General features: G+C 49.0%; 1 protein-coding gene across 7 annotated transcripts in view; it reads left to right on the top strand.

Moving 5' to 3' along the window:
* POU2F1 (POU class 2 homeobox 1) overlaps positions 1–20,226 on the top strand; it is a 252,484-nt gene that overhangs the window by 39,373 nt on the left and 192,885 nt on the right. The gene's annotated exons all lie outside the window — the stretch shown is intronic.

Raw genomic sequence — 20,226 nt, forward strand, 5'->3', positions numbered from 1 at the left:
GAGGCCTCCCATATAGCCAGGCTCAGGCAGGAGGTGGCCCATCTCGTGCTCATAGGGGCGGTGGAAAGGGTGCCGGAACAACTCAAAGGAAAAGGGTTCTACTCCCGGTATTTCCTCACGGAGAAAAAGACAGGAGGCTGGAGGCCCATGTTAGACCTTCGCGGCCTCAACAGGTACCTGCGCAAGCAACGTTTTCGGATGACCACGATCGCCTCCATCCTTACAGCACTGGACGATGGAGACTGGTTTGCAGCCTTCGATTTACAAGACGCGTACTTCCACATAACCATCCATCCGGCTCACCGGCGATTCCTCCGGTTCATGGTAGGCAACGACCACTTCCAATACAAGGTCCTACCGTTTGGCCTCTCCTCGGCCCCCAGAGTCTTCACCAAGACCTTGGCAGTGGTGTCAGCCTACCTGCACAGACAGGGGGTATTTATTTTCCCGTATCTGGATGACTGCCTGCTCAAAGGGGCCTCGAAAGGGGAGGTTCTGCGCATGATACGTGTCACAGCAAACACGTTCTCCTCACTTGGCCTGGTTATCAATCTGGCAAAATCAAAAATAGACCCCACACAGGACATAGAGTTCATAGGGGCTCGCATAAACTCGGTTACAGCGAGAGTATATCTACCAGAGGCTCGCTTTCAGGCCATCAGTTCCCTCGTGCAAGTCATCACCTTCAGCCCTACGGTGCCGGTCTTGACGTGCTTGCAGCTGCTGGGCCACATGGCAGCGGCGACGTTTGTAGTGCATAACGCCAGGTTACACATGCGCAGCATGCAGCACTGCCTGGCGAGTGTATACAAACCGGCAGTACACACCGTTCACAGGGTGGTGTCGCCCACAGCCGGGGTGCGCAAATCCCTGCAATGGTGGGTAAACCCCAGGAACTTGCTAACAGGGGTACCCTTCCACCAGCCGCAAATATCGGTTTTTCTCACTACAGATGCCTCCCTCATAGGGTGGGGAGCGCACATGGGCGAAGAGGTGACTCAAGGACTGTGGTCACCCACGGAACAGTCACTACACATCAATGTACTGGAGGTCAGAGCAGTGTTCAACGCCTGCAAACACTTTCGAGACCACATACAAGGCAAAGTCGTCGGGATCAGTACAGACAATACCTCCACCATGTTTTATATAAACAGGCAAGGAGGAGCTCGATCCCGTGCCTTATGCGCGGAAGCAATCCGCTTATGGAACTGGTGCATCGCCCACGATATAATCTTGAAAGCCTCATACTTCCCGGGTGCGCACAACGTGAAGGCAGACCAGCTGAGCAGGCGTTTTGCGCTCACACACGAGTGGCAGATCCGTCCCGATCTGCTACGGCCGATTTTCCATGCATGGGGTTTTCCCCAAATAGATCTGTTTGCCACTCAGCACAAGAAGCAGTGCCCACGATTCTGCTCCAGGGCAGGACTGGGATGTGGGTCCCTGGGGGACGCGTTTGCGATCCCGTGGGGGGGCCCCCTGCTTTATGCTTTTCCTCCCACAGTGCTGATCCACAAAGTTTTGCAAAAAGCCAGGAGGGAAAGGGCCCGGATGATCCTGATAGTCCCAACGTGGGATCGTCAACAATGGTTCCCCCTACTCCTGCGCATGTCGGACCGTCCACCGATGCCTCTTCCGGTGGCGCCGGATCTGCTCATGCAAGCCCAGGGGTCCATAGTGCATCCGCACCCCCAAAGCCTGCGACTGCAAGCGTGGTTAATCCATGGCTCAGCTCCCTAGAGAGCACATGCACAGTGGGAGTACAGCAAGTCCTAGAAAGTAGCAGGAGGACTTCCACTAGGAAGACCTACAAACAAAAATGGACTCGCTTCAGGGCTTGGTGTTCTACCAAACAGCTGGCCCCCCTTTCGGTGCCTATACCTACAATTCTAGAGTATTTACTGGACCTCAAGAGAGGAGGACTCTCGCTATCTTCGTTAAAGGTCCAACTTGCCGCCATCTCGGCGTTCAGACACGAGGAGGAAGGGTACACGGTGTTCGCCCACCCTATGGTTACCAGGTTCCTCAAAGGGTTGGTTAACCTCTACCCCCTTCGGAAACCGATTCCACCTTCGTGGAACTTGGACCTGGTGATTACCACACTGATGGGACCACCTTTCGAGCCTTTGGCCACGGTTCCCCTCCGCCTCCTTACAATAAAGACGACCTTTCTTCTTGCAATTACGTCAGCTCGTAGGGTGAGCGAGCTCGCGGCAGTCATGGCAACGCCACCCTGCACTGTTTTTTCCAAGGAGGCGGTAACCAAACGGCTGCATCCAGCCTTTGTTCCCAAAGTTTCTTCCGAGTTTCACATCAACGAACCTATTGTTCTACCCTCGTTTTATCCAAAGCCTCATAACTCCAACGAAGAGGCGCGCCTACACCTCCTGGACGTGAGGAGGGCGCTAGCCTTCTACGTAGACAGGACCAAGTCCTTCCGGAAAACGGATAGACTCCTAGTCTCCCTCGCTCCCAAATCGAAAGGAGAGGGTCTCTCCTCGCAGAGAATCTCGAAGCACATTGTATCCTGCATAAAAATGTGCTACGAGCTCAAAAAGACTCCTTTATCGGCCACTCCCAGGGCTCATTCCACCAGGGCGGTGGCGGCATCAACAGCCTTTTTCAAGGGCGTTGCGTTAAAAGACATTTGCAGAGCGGCGACCTGGTCATCCTACGACACCTTCGCCAAACATTACGCCCTTCACAGGGTATTCCAAGAGGATACCCGTCTCTCTGCAGCGGTCCTCTCAGGGACAAGCTGCACATAATCCGATTACCCACCTCCTATCTTGGGTTACTGCTGGGTAGTCATCTGTTGTGGAGCACCCACGGGGACACTCGAAGAAGAAAGACAGGTTACTCACCGTAGTAACGGTGGTTCTTCGAGATGTGTCCCCGTGGGTGCTCCACTACCCGCCCATCCTCCCTGCTTCGGATCTCTGTTAGTGTTTTGCAGGGGCACCCGAGGCGGTTGGTCGAGGAACTGGCGGGGACCGGATTGCGCACATGGCCAGGAGCGCGCAAGGGTGCGGCGCGCGCCGGCGCATGCGCGGTCCGGCCGAAACTGCTTGGAAGATCCGATCTGCGGCGCCGGACAAACCCGTCACCTATTGTGGAGCACCCACGGGGACACATCTCGAAGAACCACCGTTACTACGGTGAGTAACTTCTTTCTCCCGCCTTGGCTACTATAGCATTACGCTCCCTCCACTTCACAACTCCATTCTTTGAGTCATTACATGTTAATTACACCCAGGGTTCATGTGCACGTTATGCAGAGGTGTTCAGAAGGTTCTCCAGCAGTGTCCGGTAGGAGTTGCACGTTTGCGCCTTATGGCTTCAGACATAAAGGGCAGAGTGATCGCCAGTTCTTTGGTTCTTTCTGACTGTGCCTGGACAGCAATGGAACGTGTCCCATAATGTGTCAGTTAGTATACTAAATGTTTTATTTTCAGTTTCTGGAATTTCTTTGTCCGTTATTACCACAGGTTAGGTGTACCCATCTTGTTCACTATGGTTCAAGTCTTGTGAATTGTGTAGAACAGTAATTTCCCGAAAACAGTGGTTCTCAGTCTTTCCAGATTACTGTAAAAACAAGTCCTGTGGCACTTTATAGACTAACAGATATTTTGGAGCATAAGCTTTTGTGGGCAAAGACCTGCTTTGTCAGATGCAATGTATTAGAGATTCCAGAGGCAAGTTTCATGAAAAGGAGGGAATCCCAGACTGCTGTGTCCCTCTCAGGAGCCTCATGTGTTTTGTGTAGTCTGCTTCACTTCACTTTAAAAGTATTTGCTTCAGAATGAGACGTAAAAATACAAAAGTGCCTCAGTGTCTACTCCTGAAAAATTACATTTCTTCTTCCTTGAGTGTCCCCGTGGGTGCTCCACGATAGGTGTTGGGCTTGCCCTGGTGCCGCAGATCGGATCTTTCCAGCAGTTTCTGCTGGACCGCGCATGCGCCGGTGCACGCCGCTCCCTTGCGTGCTCCCAGCCACGTGTGCAATCCGGTCCCCGCCAGTTCCTTCTTAACCGCCATCGGCTGCAGACGGAATCCGCTCAGGCTGTGGCCAGAGTCAGCGTATTTAATGTTTTAAGTGTTTTTAGAATTTCTTTTCAGTCTTTACGTTAGCTTGTTATTTTTCTTATTCCAAAAAAAAAAAAAAAAAAAAAAAAAGGTATATAAAAGCCTTAGTAACAAGAGGAGCAGCGGAGGCACGGGGACGTAAGGCCATTAGGCCTCCTGCCGCAGCAGGCTGGGTCGAGAGGGGAACACACACAGAAAAGGTGCTAAGTACCCTATTAACAACTCAAAGACTCACCGCAATGTGCTGTTCAGGATTCTAGAAGTGTGAGTCATGCCGCGAGGCTATGCTGGCCTCCGATGGGCACAGTCAGTGTATTAGGTGCCTGGGGGAATCTCACGTCACCCAGAAATGCCCCTTCTGCACAAATCTCACGGCTAGAGCAAGGAAGGACAGAGAAACGCGGCTAAAAATGCTGCTCTTTGACAAGGCCCTCCAGCCAGACGTGCTGGAGCGGCCCCAACAAGAGGGACCCGCAGGGGGTCATAAAAGAAAGGCGGCTTCCCTCACCCCGTCAGTGCAGAAGTGGAGGAAAATCTCGCCAACCCGATCCCTGCCGGCAGCCACAGCGAGCGGGACGGGTGCAGCACATAGCCCCAGCCGCAATCACAGACGAGCGGCGGCGGCACGGAAGTGCACGTGGCAGAGGCTGAGCCTCCAATAATCAAACAGCCGGCCCGCACCGCGGGCAGAGCGGCGGCCAGGCAAGCGCCGGAACCGGTGGGACCGCAGCTAGCGGCACAGACCCCCGGGGCGCCGACGGTGCAGAGCTCGCAGGCACGCGGCCTGCGGGCGCCGGGGGAGAGCACCAGCACGGCACCGCAGCGAAACGTGCCGAGCGCGTCGCCAACAGCAGGGCCGAGATCCCTGGCGCGAAAAGGGGCGGAGTCAGCCCCACAGGGGAAGGGAAAGGCAGCAGAGAGAACCTGGCACCGCAGCCCTTCTCCAGACAGGGCTGCAGGGCTGCTCTCCCTAAGCCCTCCCCTTATGCTGCGAACTCCAACAAGGAGGCAGGGGTCTCCCCCAGTCTACCCTGAGCCTCCCTCCCCGTTCCTCTAGCCAGCCTCACCATGGCTTGGGCCACCCTCGCCTTATCTGGGATTTGACCCTCTGGAGTACTATCACAAATCAGTCTCACCATTGTCTCAATCAACTCGGCAATCTCGTTCCCCCAGACGCCGGGGGTATGCTCCTCGAGAGTGGTCCAGCTCTCCATCCCAGGAACCGTGCCCGTGTTGCCATGGTCGCCCCTATCATGCTGGGCATAGACACCATAGGCATACCCCCAGGGACAGGTCCCCTCAGACGGTTCGATATCCCCGAGGGCAATCGCGGACGGGGACGGAAACGCAGATATCTCAGGGGGAGTTGATTCTGGAACCCCGAGATTTCCCCTTGTAAGCCTCCAGTGAGAAGATGTATCACCGTCAACAGGATCCAGAGGGATCCAGAGAGGCTTACCCTAGTGGTTCCTCTCTATCCTCCCCTGAAGAGGCTACGGCACCAGGGGTGTCCCCCCCCCCCCCCCCCCCCCGGACAATCTCAAACAGTTTCAAGAGCTGTTTAAAAGGGTGGCCTTTACACAAGGCATCCAAACAGCAGAGGTGCAGGAGAAGCACCATAAGCTCCTCAAAAACCTGAGACCTCCGGCCTCTTCCAAAATAGCTATTCCGCTCGACGAAGCAATTATGGAGTCCGCTACTGCGATATGGCAGACCCCTGCTTCCGCTCCGCCTATAAACAAGAGAGCGGATAAGAAATACTTCGTCCCGGCGAAGGGCATGGAGTTCCTGTTCAGTCACCCACAACCAAACTTCTCTGTACAAGACGGGGAACGGACAAAGATGCCAAGAAGCTAGAGTTATTCAGCAGAAAGGTCTATTCCTCCTCTACCCTACTGTTGAGAATGGCAAATTATGCAGCACATCTAGCGAACCATAACTTTGACAATTACTCCAGACTGATTTCCCTCATGGACTCGCTTCCAGAGGATAAGAAGCCGGTGCTGAAGGCCATCGTGCAGGAAGACTACGCAGCCTCGAGGACAGGAGTTCAGATCGCCGTCGACGTAGCAGATACGGCAGCACGTTCAACAGCTATGGCAGTGGTCATGCACAGGGAATCCTGGCTTTAGACATCGGGTATCCCGAGGGATCTGCAGGTGAAGATCGTTGATCTCCCCTTTGACACACAGAAGTTGTTTGCTGAATCAACTGATTCGGTCCTTCATTCCAGTAAGGACTCAAGGGCTACTCTCAGAACCTTGGGGATTTATACCCCTCCCTACAGGAAGAAAAAGTATTACCCTCAGCAAAGACGATACCTGTATCAACCCCAGCATGCTCACTACCAAAGGGGCTACGAGCAAGGGCGGCATCAACAGCACCAACAGTACAGAACTCCCAGGCGACGTTCCCAACAGAGCCGTGCCTCCTCGGGGCAGGGCCAAAGGCAACAAGTTTGACAGACAGATCGAGGGCTGCACTATCACTACCATCACACAATGTCATCCAAAGCTAATGGACTCGATTCACTGCTTGGTGTTCTACCAAGCAATTAGCTCCCCTTGCTGTGCCTATACCTGTAATATTAGAATACTTACTGGACCTCAAGAGAGGCACACTCTCCCTATCCTCGTTGAAGGTCCACCTTGCCGCTATATCGGCTTTCCAACACGAAGAGTACGGGCCCACGGTATTCGCCCATCCCATGGTTACCAGGTTCCTGAAGGGGCTGGTAAACCTGTACCCCCCTCGGAAACCGCTTCCACCTTCGTGGAGCTTGGACCTGGTGCTTAACGCCCTAATGGGACCACCGTTTGAACCCTTAGCCACGGCTTCATGGGGCTCTGAGCATCTGTCCAGGTTATCATCCCTTAATGCCAGCCCTCTACTTGAGACTCTCTAAACCCACTCTGTGACAACCCATCCACCCTGGCAGTCACAACCCCGAGTTGATGACAAGTTTCAAAACGTAGCCATGTCAGTTTTTCAGCAAAAAAGAATAAGGAGTCTGGTGGCACTTCAAAGAGTAAAAGATTTATTAGGACATAAGCTTACATGAGCTACAGGTCACTTCGTCAGATGCATGGAGCAAAGAATCGGGGCAGGGATATATACATTCAGAGATGGGAATGTTAGTCATGTTAATGAGGGTAATACAATCAGGATGGATGTGGCATGTTTTAAACATTTACAAGAGGATGGGAATACCTGAAGAGGAGAATTACTTGTGATGAGAGAGCCATTCCCAGTCTCAGTTGAGACCTGTTCTGGTTGGTGTCAAGGTTGCTTTTGAATTCCAGCTCAGCAGTTTCAGGTAGAAGTCTGTGGTTGAAATTTTTGCTTAAGAATGGCCACTCTCAGATTTGTAACTGTGTTCAGGGAAGTTAAAACACTCCTCCCTTGTTTTTTTATGTTACCATTCTTGATGTCTGATTAGTGTCCATTTAGTCAGTTGTGTAGACACTGTCTGGTTTGTCCAGTGTACAGGCTGAAGGGCATTGCTAGCACACAATGGCATATGTTGCATTAGTAGACGTGCAGGTGAACCAGCTCTCCAGGAAATCAGAAATTCAACCTCTTAGACATCACCATCTTGAGATTCTCCACTTTTTTCTGAACTCATCTGTCAATTTTATGTAATATAGTATTTGATTTATAGATTTGGTAGTACACTGTCCAGGTTTCAGGAACCTTTAGGAGCAGTTGACTTTTTTTGCTGGGCCAGCCAGTGGTGAAAGTAAGTTGGTACTCCCGGGTCCACCACTCTGGTAAGAAGTGGCTGGGGTGTACTGTTGCAGGTGGAGACATGAGGTGCAGCTTGCAGTGCACCTCTTAGCTGGGCTTCTGTTGGCTCCCAGGGTTCCTGCTCCAGGCTGCTGCTGGCAACACTATGTGCTACTGTATCAGGCAGCAGTCAGCCAGGTCAAAGGAGCTGGCTGGGGTGCACTGTAGCAGGCATGTGTGCTACCAGCTCAGCTCCTCCAGTGTCCACTCCTGTTCTGCTGGCTCCTCTCTTACTAAACACCAGGCAGTGCATGTGCAATCCCTGGTGTGCACTGCTGCTGTCCGCCCTGGAGAAGAAGCTAGAGGAAGGGAGCTGCAGGCCAGGGATTTTCTCACGCCACCACTGCCCATTAGCCTGCAGCATTGTCTCCACCCAGATGGCCCACAGCTCCCTTGGAAGCCAACAGGAACACTGGGACAGGGGTGCATCTGCCAGCTAGATAAAGTAACCCAGTAACCTCAGTATGCTCCCCCTAAACACACACCTGCAGCCTCCTGCCTTGAGCCTACCCACACCCTCCCAACCCCCTGCGCTGACTCCTGCACCTTCCCCATCTCCCCTCACCCTCTGCCTGAGCTTTTAAACACCCTTAGTCCTCTGACTTGAACCCCACCAACTTCTATCCCACACATAATTTTTTTTATAGATACAGTTGCATTGCAACCTTCCTCCCTCCCATCCGGCCCCAAGCCTCTTGGCCTGAACTTCCTCCTCCCCCCGCACCAGGAGGGTTACAGCACGACAGTACGTGTAAGAAATTTAAGTTATTTTCCCCCTGGCTTCAGCTCTTGGAACTTAATCTTTTATCTGTTATAAACACTCCATAATATTGTAATATTTGGATAGGTTTTTATTTTACACCTTAGAGCCTGTTTAAATATGAGGATCATGAATAGTTTAATCCAGCACTCATGGTAGAAATCTAAATCTGATTTACTTGTGGTGGCATATAAGATGTGGGTACTAATGAGGAAATCTTATTTTGAAGTGACTCATTTCCTGTATCTTTCATTTCTAGTTAAGATTGAAGCAATGCACAAATACCACCCTGTTGTTTGCATAAAAATAGACTTTTGAAATAAGCCAGTGAAGATCACCAGGTGGGATGAGTCGGACTGGCTGACTGCGTCACTGCCATCTACTGCCAAATATTATTTGGTCTGAGAAGGTTTTGGGGAAAGTTCATATGACATACCTTTTACTTTTTAAGGGATAAGATTTACAGTTGCTTCCTGCATTTTGGAAATACAATGCATTGCATAAAAATGAGTGTTAGAAATTTAACATAGGCAGGCTAAACTAGGCAGGACTGAATTAGCTTTCATGTAAACAAATGTGAATTAGCAAGTGATTCAGGAAAAATTATTGGAGGAGTTGCAGTACAGATTAGGACAGCTGTTCCCTCTAGTCCAGTACCCTTTTAAAACATCTATAGTTTTCTTTCCTCCTCCTGGAGAAGCAGCTTTTTAAACAACTGAAATTGATCCACTGGAAGTTGGATAAACTGGTCAAGGCAGTATGTGGTGTCATTGCAGGAAAAAAGAAAGGTAAGGAAAGTGGAGCTGTGTTATCTAAGATTGTCTCTATGCTAACTATGTGCACATAGTTGATGACATTGCTGAATATTGTTATTTTGAGTAACAATATTAAATTTGGGGGAGTTTTCCATTACATTAATTCCTTTAAATTATTTACAAAAAAGTTTGCAGAGTTGCTCTTCTCAGAAGCTCATGTGACATAGTTTGTGACTGGGATGACCTTGTCAAGGATACAACAATCCACTGTCCCTTTTTTTGAGTCCTTTGGTTTATTGTCTCAACTTCATATGTTTAAGCATTTTTACTTACCTTTATAATAACTTTAATCCTGACACACACATACTAGAGGAAAATATACAAGGTAAAAAAAATATTAATCTCTGAGGCTTGCTGCAGAGCCTTTGGTTACTCAAGGATAAAATCTAAAAGGGCCAGACCTATAAATATATGATAGTGAGACCCGATTGAGCAAAGCAAAAACAGATACACTTCATAGTTCTTTATAAATGTGCTAATCAAGAAAACATCTAAATTCCCTTTTGCAATATTGCAAAAAAGGATCAATGTAGATCTTCAAAATCACCTTTCTTTGCAAGAAATTATATAGCGCTTCATCAATAAAGGGAAACCAGCTGAGAGCAAATGACTTATTTGGTTCCTCATCAGAATCCTTTATACAGAGGCATGGTATAAGAGAGTGTCAGTGTGCTGACGTCACTAAATCTAGATTACATTTCTCTAGTTTATGGACGATCCATCTCTTATTCTGTCTTCTGTGTTAAATTGCATCTATGCTGCCTATTACAGTGAGATAAAAGGAAATAGTTGAGAGAGGTAGAACCCAATCAAGACTAGAGGAGCGGTGTGTGTGATGTGTCAGATAACTAGGGAACTTTCCTGGTGTTGAGGATGCTCTCTGTGTTGTTGGATTTGCCCAAATAAGTACAGGGTTTGCACTTTGAGTGAAATTTTGATGGTGAGATAAACACCAGAAGTCTTGTCTTTTGGATATGATCAGAAATTACTTTTATCCATGGCAAGACTCTGATTTTGTTTCCTTACCTATCACTGGGACAGGAGGCAACTAGATTGTCATCTTCAGAGGAACCTAAGGGAGCTAAACTTCAGTGGGATTTGGGAACTGCCAGTATCCCTTACATTTGTTTGAAAGTGTGTGCCCTAATTTGGAAAGGAAGCCATATTCCCAGCTTGTTTTCTTCCTTCCTCTTCCTCTTGTTCTCTGCATCAGCTGGCTCTATAATTTTGCTCCTGCCTCTCTGAAAAGCAGCATCAAGCATGTCACACTCATACTCTGTTTTTTTCTGTTTGGAGGAAGACAGTATGGAATAAGAAGATGAAAAGAAAAGGAAACAGGAATATGTAAGGAAAGAATGTGAGCGTAAGTCAGTCAGTCTTAAATCAGATACCATTTTGAGAAGGGGGAACAAATGTAATTCTCCCTTCTTCTTTTTCCTTTGTGACTGGAATGTTTCATACGCTCTTCTCCCTCATTCTCTTCCCTCGCACTTTATGCTATGTATTTAGTGTCTTTTCCCAGAGTCTAAGCAGCCACATAAATGCAATTTTTTTCTTCAGTTGTTTAATTGTTTTCTGCTTTGAGGAAGAACTTGTACAGCCCCTCCCATGACACCCCAGCAAGAATGAACACTTAGCAATGTTAATAATTTAACGTAGTGAGTGTAGGGTACCAAGTTCAGAATAGGAATTTCTCAGGTGGAGAGATGGCTGATAAGAGGAGCAGAGGAGATGACTGGACTACAAAGTTGTTCATGAAGTTTAGCTGCTCCCTGCCACAATGAAAGCTGAGTCAAAGTAAATTCAGAGGCTGTATTATGACAAATAGGTAAACATATTTTTAACCTTCAGATTGTTTTCAAGTTATAACTATTCCTTTCTGACAAAGGTCATGCCACAATAAACATTTTGTTGCCTATCGGCTGGAGAAAATCTGTACGCTTCATTTGGGCTGCCCTTAAAAGCCATTTGTTAGAGGGCTATTAACGGAGAAAGTGGCATCTGACTGCATAAGGGTCTTTGCCTTCAAGAATCAGTGGTGTCTGTACTACCTTTTGTTCAGAAGGCACACTTCACTAACTGACTACATGCATCATATGTACATTTGAAAATAATTTAGGACTAATCTACCAGAAGGCTAATTGTATGGCCCTGTCACAGAAGATAAAATCATTAGGTTTATAGTCTAAGTGACAGCCATGTTAGTCTGCAGCTTCACAAATTACAAGTAGTCCTGTAGCAACCATCTGAGGATTGTGGCTCCAGAGACCCTTACCAGTGCTGAAGGCACAGAATAGCCACCTGGATTGGCAATATCTTTTTTCCTTGTTACCAGATGTGGCAGTGGTAGGTACAGCCACAGCCACTACCCTGGAGGACAGCCGAATGCTCCATCCGTTCTTGAGGAGGGTCACTCAAGGCTTGGGGATGCCAAGCTGAAGACATGACAAAGGATGTGGATCCAGTGGTTGACATTTTCACTCTGTCTCCGACACGTGTGGCCCTTCCTTGAAAAGGACCATCTCAGACAATAACAAAGCAGTGTGGCAGACTCCATCCTTAATACCTCCGCAGCTAAGAGAAATGAGGGGAGTATTTCATATCTTCTGGCTTTTTTGGTTGCCGACTCTGGCTTAGAAGAGCCAGTTTTTTCAAATTTGGTTAAAAACTCAGTAATTCAAGAGCTGCAATCCATGTGAATATGACACGGTCCTTATTAATGTTCAAACCATACTTTCTGTAACTCCTGTTTTAAGAACAGCATGCACACAATGATTTGTAACATGATACATGTTTCCTGCAGGACGTTCACAAACTTTTTACATATTCTGTTTCCTCACACTTTACGTGTATGTTTGTGCCAGTCTCTTCCTGATTTTTCACTCCCGAACCCATTTTAATTATACCAATTTTACTTCACGTTCAGTTTCATTTTTCTTTCTTAAAAGGCATGCTACCCTTCATATCAGGAATGCCACAAGCTTCCTTTTCCTTTTGAAAAATCAAGACTTTATTTGCAACACGATCAAAACACAGATACAGTAGCATATCCCACAATGCACTGAACGTATTAAAGAGGGAGTTGTCCAGCATTTCGCGATCACATATTGTTTGCTATTTAAATATGAGTTGTTCATTGTTGGGCTTTTAGACATTCACCATTTACAAAAATAATCAGGAGGGATTTTTTACTTTGCAATTATAGCGTCAGGAGCCACAAAGAAATCTGTAATGAGCTGCAGGTTGCATACCCCTCTTCTAGCCATTATGAATATCTGTATACCCATCTTCCTCCTGATTCTGTAGTTGTGGATGCAGTGAATCATCAAGAGCATCAGGGACATTAAGGTCCCTTCCCAAAAATAGGGAGACAAAAAAGACTGAATTTGTGTGGCAGAAAGTTATTCAGCTGGGGATTTACAGCTCTGGATTCCTAATAAACAAGTCATCAATAGTAGTAGTCATACAATGTATCATCTCCAATGGCTAAGCTTATGGAGCTGCTCTCACAGGACTCCAGAGTTGAGTTTTTCGGCCATGGTACAGGAGGGCAAACTTTTATATCATGAGTAGCATTAGGTATTGCAGACAGAGACACTTCATGTCATGGTCTTGGGCAAAGCCTTGACGGGTGAATGTCTTTCAGGTTTCTGTGCCTTCCATATGAGGCCCAACAAGGGTTACAAGACCTCTCTTTTGAAGAACTATCTCTTTTCTGAGAAAATGGATGGAAGGCTCTGCAGCCTCAAGGACTCGAGAGCAACTCTCAAGTCCTTGGGAATTCATATGCTGGCCATCCAGTGTAGACATTTCATGCCCTGTCCACCACCGCCTCCTTATTAATAACAGAAGAGAGGTGTCCAAAGGTGGAGGAATAAGAATGGAAGGAGGTGTCTCCGCCAGTGTGGCGAGGGCTCAGACCAGGAGAAGCGTTCTTCAGGTGCAAAGCAGACATTTTGAAGGTACAGTCCAGGGTGTTACACCATTCCAACAGCTGGATTCACTTCATTCTACTTTCTCGTCCCAACTGCATCTCTGTACCACAGTTGGTCCTGCATTACATTGGATCAGTGGGTCCTGCATGTAGAAGAAGGGACTGGCTCCTTTCTCCATTCAGTTCAGCTCCCTCCCATCCCACTTCCCTGGTCTTCAAGTTCCCTTCTCAGGAGTACCTCCTCCTCCAGGAAGTGCATTCACGCCTGGCTTTAAGAGCAGTGAAGGAGGTTCCTTAGGACTTCAAGGTACAGTGCTTTTACTCCTGATACTTTCTAATGCCAAAAGCCAGGGGTGGGCTCAGATCCATTCTGGACATGCAAGAGCCGAACAAGTTCATGAAAAAGATTGTTTTGCTTGGTCTCCTTGGCCTTGATAATTCCTTCCCTAGATCTAGCAGACTGGTTTGCTGCCCTCAAACTTCAGGATGCTTATTTTAACATCATCATTTACCCACCCAACAGGAAATGCCCCCAATTTATGGTGAATAGTGCACACTACCAATTTATGGTCCTTCCCTTTGGGCTATTAGCTATCTCAAGGGTGTTTACCAAATGCATGGCAGTAATCCCTGTCTTCTTCCACAGGAACCACATACAAATTCTCCAAAACCTAGGTAACTGGCTGATCAAGTCTCGGTCAGAGTCCCAAGTAGAGGTAGATCATTTGTTCATGAGGCACACTTGCTTCAACTTAGGTCTCTGCATAAACAAGGCAAAGTCCACTTTAGTACCTGTCCAGAGAAAAGAGCTGGTAGGAGTGCTCTTAGACTCAATACAAGCCAAGATACTCCTACTGGATACAAGGTTTTGAGCTTTGGCTGATGACATTCACAACATTGCAGTTCCCTACCATGACGGCAAGATGTCCATTCTATTGTCCCCTGTCCCCACTGTGGGTGTAGTCAGTAGGAAGGGGGCAGATCAGAGGGGCCATATATTGGATACCATGAAGGCTCCTCACCAGGGGACACCCATGCTGACCCTATGGCTATCTGTTGGGAACACATTTTTCCTCTTGCTATGCAAGTGTATGTTCCTAATTGGAATGGACATGAGCAACACATCTTCAAGAACAATAGGTATATGAGGTGAGTAACTGTTTAACCAGAGATGGGATAATTATCTCTGAGAGACAATAAAAATAACGCAATCACCATAAGCATTAAGAAACAGAAAGTCTGACCATTAAGCAGTTGGCACCGGGGGCGCCGCAGGCGCCGGAATCAGCGGCACCGACTCCCATGGCACCGAGCCCTGCGGCATTGACGGCACCAGAGCAGGGGTACCCGGCACGGGCCCCAGCGGTGCTGGAGGAAGCTACCCACGCGGCGCCATGCACAGGGGCACCAAGCGCGGCACCCACAACGGCGCCAAGGTCCCTGGCACAGGAGGGGGTGGCACCTGCTTTGCAGGGATGGGGAAAAGTAAAAGCCAAAACCTGGCACCGCAGCCCATCCCCGGAGGTCACCGCATTGCTGTTATCGCCCAGCTTCCTCCCCCACCCCCGAAATACATCGGGCAGCAATTCCAATGGCCTGCTTCAGACCTCCATCCCCGTTCCTTCAACCACCATCCCCCTGGCTCAGACAGCCTTCACCAATCTCCAGTAGGGACCCCTATGAATACTATCACAGAGCATCTCCGCCACTGTCAGTGTCATCACGGAGGTCATGCTCATCTAGACCCCATGTGTACGTTTTCCGATCGTGGTCCAGATCCCCATCACCGGGCCCTTGCCCCTGCTGTTATGGCCGTCCCTACCATACTGAACACCGGCACAGGGGATCCAGATCCAGGGGTAGATCCCCACCCACACCTTGCCAACACCCCTTCACACAGTCTCACTCCGTGAGAAGAACACAGCCTTCCCAGGTGGATGTTGGTCCGCCTGGGGCCCTGGACCTCCCCTCTGATTCCTCAAAAGGGCAAGCGTATGAACAAATCCAGGAATCGGAGGAATTAGAGGAGGTATATCATAGCGACGCCTCTTCGTCCTCCCCACATGAGGGGATGGTCCCCGGGGATATTTCCCCCCCGGACGACCTTAGGCAATTCCAAGAACTATTCAAGAGAGTAGCACAAACACAGGACATGCACATAGCAGAGGTGCAGGAGAAACATCATAAACTCCTGAAAAACTTAAGACCCCCGGCTTCATCTCAGATCTCTATCCCACTAGATGAAGTGATTATGCAGTCAGCCACCAACATATGGCAGACTCCAGCCTCCGTCCCTCCCACAAATAAGAGGGCGGATAAGAAATACTTTGTCCCAGCCAAGGGCATGGAATTCCTGTTTAGCCACCCTCAACCAAATTCCCTGGTAGTCGAATCATCACAGCAGAGATCCAAGACACCCCAATATAAATCAGGAGGGTCAGAAAAAGACACGAAGAAATTAGACATGTTCGGTAGGAAGGTCTGTTTCTCCTCTACCTTACTACTCAGAATGGTGAACTATGCAGCACACCTGTCAAACCACAACTTCGACAGTTATTCCACACTTACTTCCCTCATGGATTTCCTTCCGGAGGATAAGAAACCAGTGCTAAAAGTGATCGTCCAAGAGGGCTACGCGGCCTCACGAACAGGAGTTCAGATTGCCCTGGAGGTGGCAGACATGGCAGCATGCGCCACAGCCACAGCAGTGGTAATGCATAGGGAATCGTGGTTCCAGATGTCCGGCATTCCCAGAGATCTGCAAACAAAAATCGTAGACCTTCCATTTGATAAACAGAAGTTATTCGCAGATTCAACTGACTCGGTCCTACACTCCAGCAAGGACTCGAGAACCGCACTTAGGACCCTGGACATATATACCCCTCTGTGCAGGAGGAAGAAGTTTTACACTCAGCAAAGGCGCTACACTTATCAACCTCAGCGTACACAATACCAACAGAGCTATGACCAAGGGCACCACCACCGGCAGCGACAGTATAGGGCCCCCAGATGACGCCCCCAGCAGGGTCGCGCACCCTCGGCAAGCCCTGAGACAGCAAGTTTGACGGGTATGTCAAGGACTGCAATATCAAGGCCATCCCTCAATGCTAATCCCAGCACATGTTCCATCATTGGCTCAAACCGTTCTACTGTCAATGGCAAAACATCACCACAGACAAATGGGTACTGGAAATTATAGCCACGGGATACACGATCCCCTTTCAATCACTGCCTCCACCAAAACCGCCCACCCAGCCCTTCAAGGACCCCTCCCACGACACAAGGTTAGAACAGGAGGTAGACCATCTCATGTTCATAGGGGCGGTGGAGAGAGTCCCGGAACAATTCCAGGGGAAAGGCTTCTACTCACGGTACTTCCTAACAGAGAAGAAGACAGGAGGCTGGAGGCCAATCCTGGACCTACGGGCCCTCAACCGGCATCTGTGCAAACAGCGTTTCAGGATGATTACAATTGCCTCCATACTTACGGCATTGGACGATGGAGACTGGTTTGCAGCCCTTGACTTGCAGGACGCGTATTTTCATATAACTATTCACCCGGCACACAGACATTTCCTCCGCTTCACAGTAGGCAGGGAGCACTTCCAATACAGAGTTCTTCCGTTCGGTCTCTCTTCGGCGCCCAGAGTGTTCACCAAAACACTGGTGGTAGTGTCAGTTTACCTACACAGATAGGGTGTCTTCATTTTTCCATACCTGGACAACTGCCTACTGAAAGGGGCCTCAAAGGCAGAGGTCCTGCGCATGATACACGTTACTACAAACACATTCGCCTCGTTGGGCCTAGTTATCAACCTCTCGAAATCAAAGACCGAGCCTACGCAGAATATAGAGTTCATAGGGGCACGCATAGACTCTACTACATCAAGAGTATACCTGCCCGAGGCCTGTTTCCGCACCATCAAATCCCTGGTACAAGTGATGACGTACAGCCCCACAGTGCCAATCCTAACATGCCTACAACTGTTGGGGCACATGGCGACCACCACGTTCGTGGTACAGAATGCCAGGCTGCATATGCGGGGCCTGCAGCATTGGCTGGCAAGCGTTTACAAACCAATAGTCCATACCATCCACAGGACAGTACCACCCACAGCAGAGGTGCGCAGGTCACTGGCATGGTGGGTAGACCCCAAGAACTTACTTGTAGGGCTGCCCTTCCACCAACCACAAATCGTGATTTTTCTTATGACAGATGCATCCCACATAGGCTGGGGAGCGCACATCGGCAACAAAGTAACTCAGGGGCTGTGGTCCCCCGCGGAAAAGACATTGCACATAAACATACTAGAACTCAGAGCAGTGTTCAATGTGTGCAGACGTTTTTGGAAATACCTGCACAGCAAAGTAGTTGGGATAAATACTGACAACACCTCCACCATGTTTTATATCAACTGGCAAGGAGGGGCCAGATCCTGTGCGCTACGTGCGGAGGCAGTCCGGTTGTGGAACTGGTGCATTGTCAACAATATAATGCTAAAAGCCTCATACCTACCCGGTGTCCACAACATGAAGGCAGACCAACTAAGCAGACGCTTTGCGCTCACGCACGAGTGGCAGATCCGTGCCGATCTGCTCCGATAAGTCTTTCACAAATGGGGGGTTCCCCAAATTGATCTGTTTGCCACTTACAACAACAAACAATGCCCTCAGTACTGCTCCAGCGCGGGCATAGGACAGGGATCCTTGGGGGACGCCTTCACGGTGCCATGGAAGGGCCCTCTACTCTATGCGTTCCCTCCCATGACACTCATTCACAAGGTTCTAGAGAAAGCCAAAAGAGAGAGAGCACACATAATACTGATAGTCCCAACCTGGGACGAACAGCAAAGGTTTCCTCTGCTTCTGCACATGTCATGCCGCCCGCCACTCCCCCTACCGGTAGTGCCGGACCTTCTCACGCAGGCCCAGGGGTCCATAGTGGACCCACATCCTCAAAGACTCTGCCTGCAGGCATGGCTAATCCATGGCTCAGCGCCTTAGAGAGCACATGTTCGGAGGGAGTGAAACATGTCTTGGAGTCCAGTTGAAGGACTTCCACCAGAAGCAGTAACGCGCAGAAGTGGAAACGATTCATCTCCTGGTGCTCTTCCAAGCAGTTGACTCCTCAGGGCATTCCTATAACTGCAATTCTAGAGTATCTGCTGGAGCTAAAACAAGACGGACTTTCCCTATCCTCACTAAAGGTCCATCTTGCAGCTATATCAGTGTTTCAACATAAAGAGGAAGGGCCAACCATATTCGCCTATCCTATGGTCACGCGGTTCCTAAAGGGGCTGGTAAACCTGTACCCCCCTCGGAAACCGCTATCGCTGTCAAGGAGTTTGGACTTGGTCCTCCACACACTGTCGGGACCACCCTTTGAACCATTGGCCACGATACCCCTCTGGCTACTTACCCTGAAAACAACCTTCCTTCTCGTGATTACGTCAGCCCGCAGGGTGAGCGAACTCGCAGCAATAATGGCAATGCCACCCTGCACAGTATTCTCAAAAGAAGCGGTGATCTTACGATTGCACTCGGCCTTCCTTCCAAAGGTTTCCTCAGAGTTCCACATTAACAAACCAATAGCATTATCCTCATTTTATCCTAAGCCTCATAACTCTAGCAAAGAGGCGCGGCTGCACCTGCTAGACGTAAGGAGGGCGTTGGCCTTTTACATAGACAGAACTAAGCCCTTCCAGAAAACGGACAGACTCCTGGTGTCTCTCGCACCCAGGTCGAAAGGGGAAGGCCTATCCTCACAAAGAATTTCAAATCACATCGTATCCTGCATAAGACTGTGTTATGAGCTGAGTAAGACCCCTCTGCTAGTTCCGCCCGGGGCTCACTCCACCAGAGCGATGGCAGCGTCGATGGCCTTCTTCAAAGGCATCGCATTAAAAGACATCTGCAGAGCGGCGACTTGGTCATCTTACGACACCTTTGCCAAGCATTATGCCATGCACCGGGTGTTCGACAAGGATACACACCTATCAACAGCAGTCCTATCAAGGGCAAGCCGCACATAAGCGGACACCCACTTCCTTAATTGGGGTCACTGCTGGGTAGTCACCTACTGTGGAGCACCCACGGGGACCACTCGAAGAAGAAAGAGGAAGTTACTCACCTGTGTAGTAACGATGGTTTGTCGAGATGTGTCCCCGTGGGTGCTCCACTACCCACCCATTCCTCCCCTTTTCGGAGATTTGTTTTCACGTTTTTCAGAAACATCCGGGGCAGTTGGTCAAGGAACTGGCGGGGACCGGATCGCGCGTGTAACTGAAGGCATGCGAAGGACCGGCGTGCATCGGTGCATGCGCGACCCGACGGAGACTGCTAAAAAAATTTCCGATCTGCGGCTCCAGGCAAGCCCAACATCTACTGTGGAGCACCCATGGGGACACATCTCGAAGAACCATCGTTACTACACAGGTGAGTAACTTCTCTTTATTCAGTACAGTAATTGATATAAAACGTTCCAAGACCAATACAGTTATGTGTTTTAATAATGATAATACAGGGGTGTGAAACCTCACTTTATTCATTTCACAAACATTCGTTCTGACACACAATATACTGATGCACGTTAGTGTAAAGTACATACTTAGTACAGGTAAAGATTTACATATGTTGATGTATGACTGATGTGATCTGTAGAATATGGAAAATGAATATGAAATGTGCAGCCTGAATTCTTACATATCCATATCATTAACTAGATTTACAAACTAAGGATTATGGACTTTCTAAGAAGTGACATCATAGACTGTGGCCGTGTCTACACTAGCCAAAACTTCGAAATGGCCATGCAAATGGCCATTTTGAAGCTTACTAATGAAGCG

This window comes from Carettochelys insculpta, chromosome 1 (genome assembly GCF_033958435.1).
Source record: "Carettochelys insculpta isolate YL-2023 chromosome 1, ASM3395843v1, whole genome shotgun sequence".
Classification (NCBI taxonomy): domain Eukaryota; kingdom Metazoa; phylum Chordata; order Testudines; family Carettochelyidae; genus Carettochelys; species Carettochelys insculpta.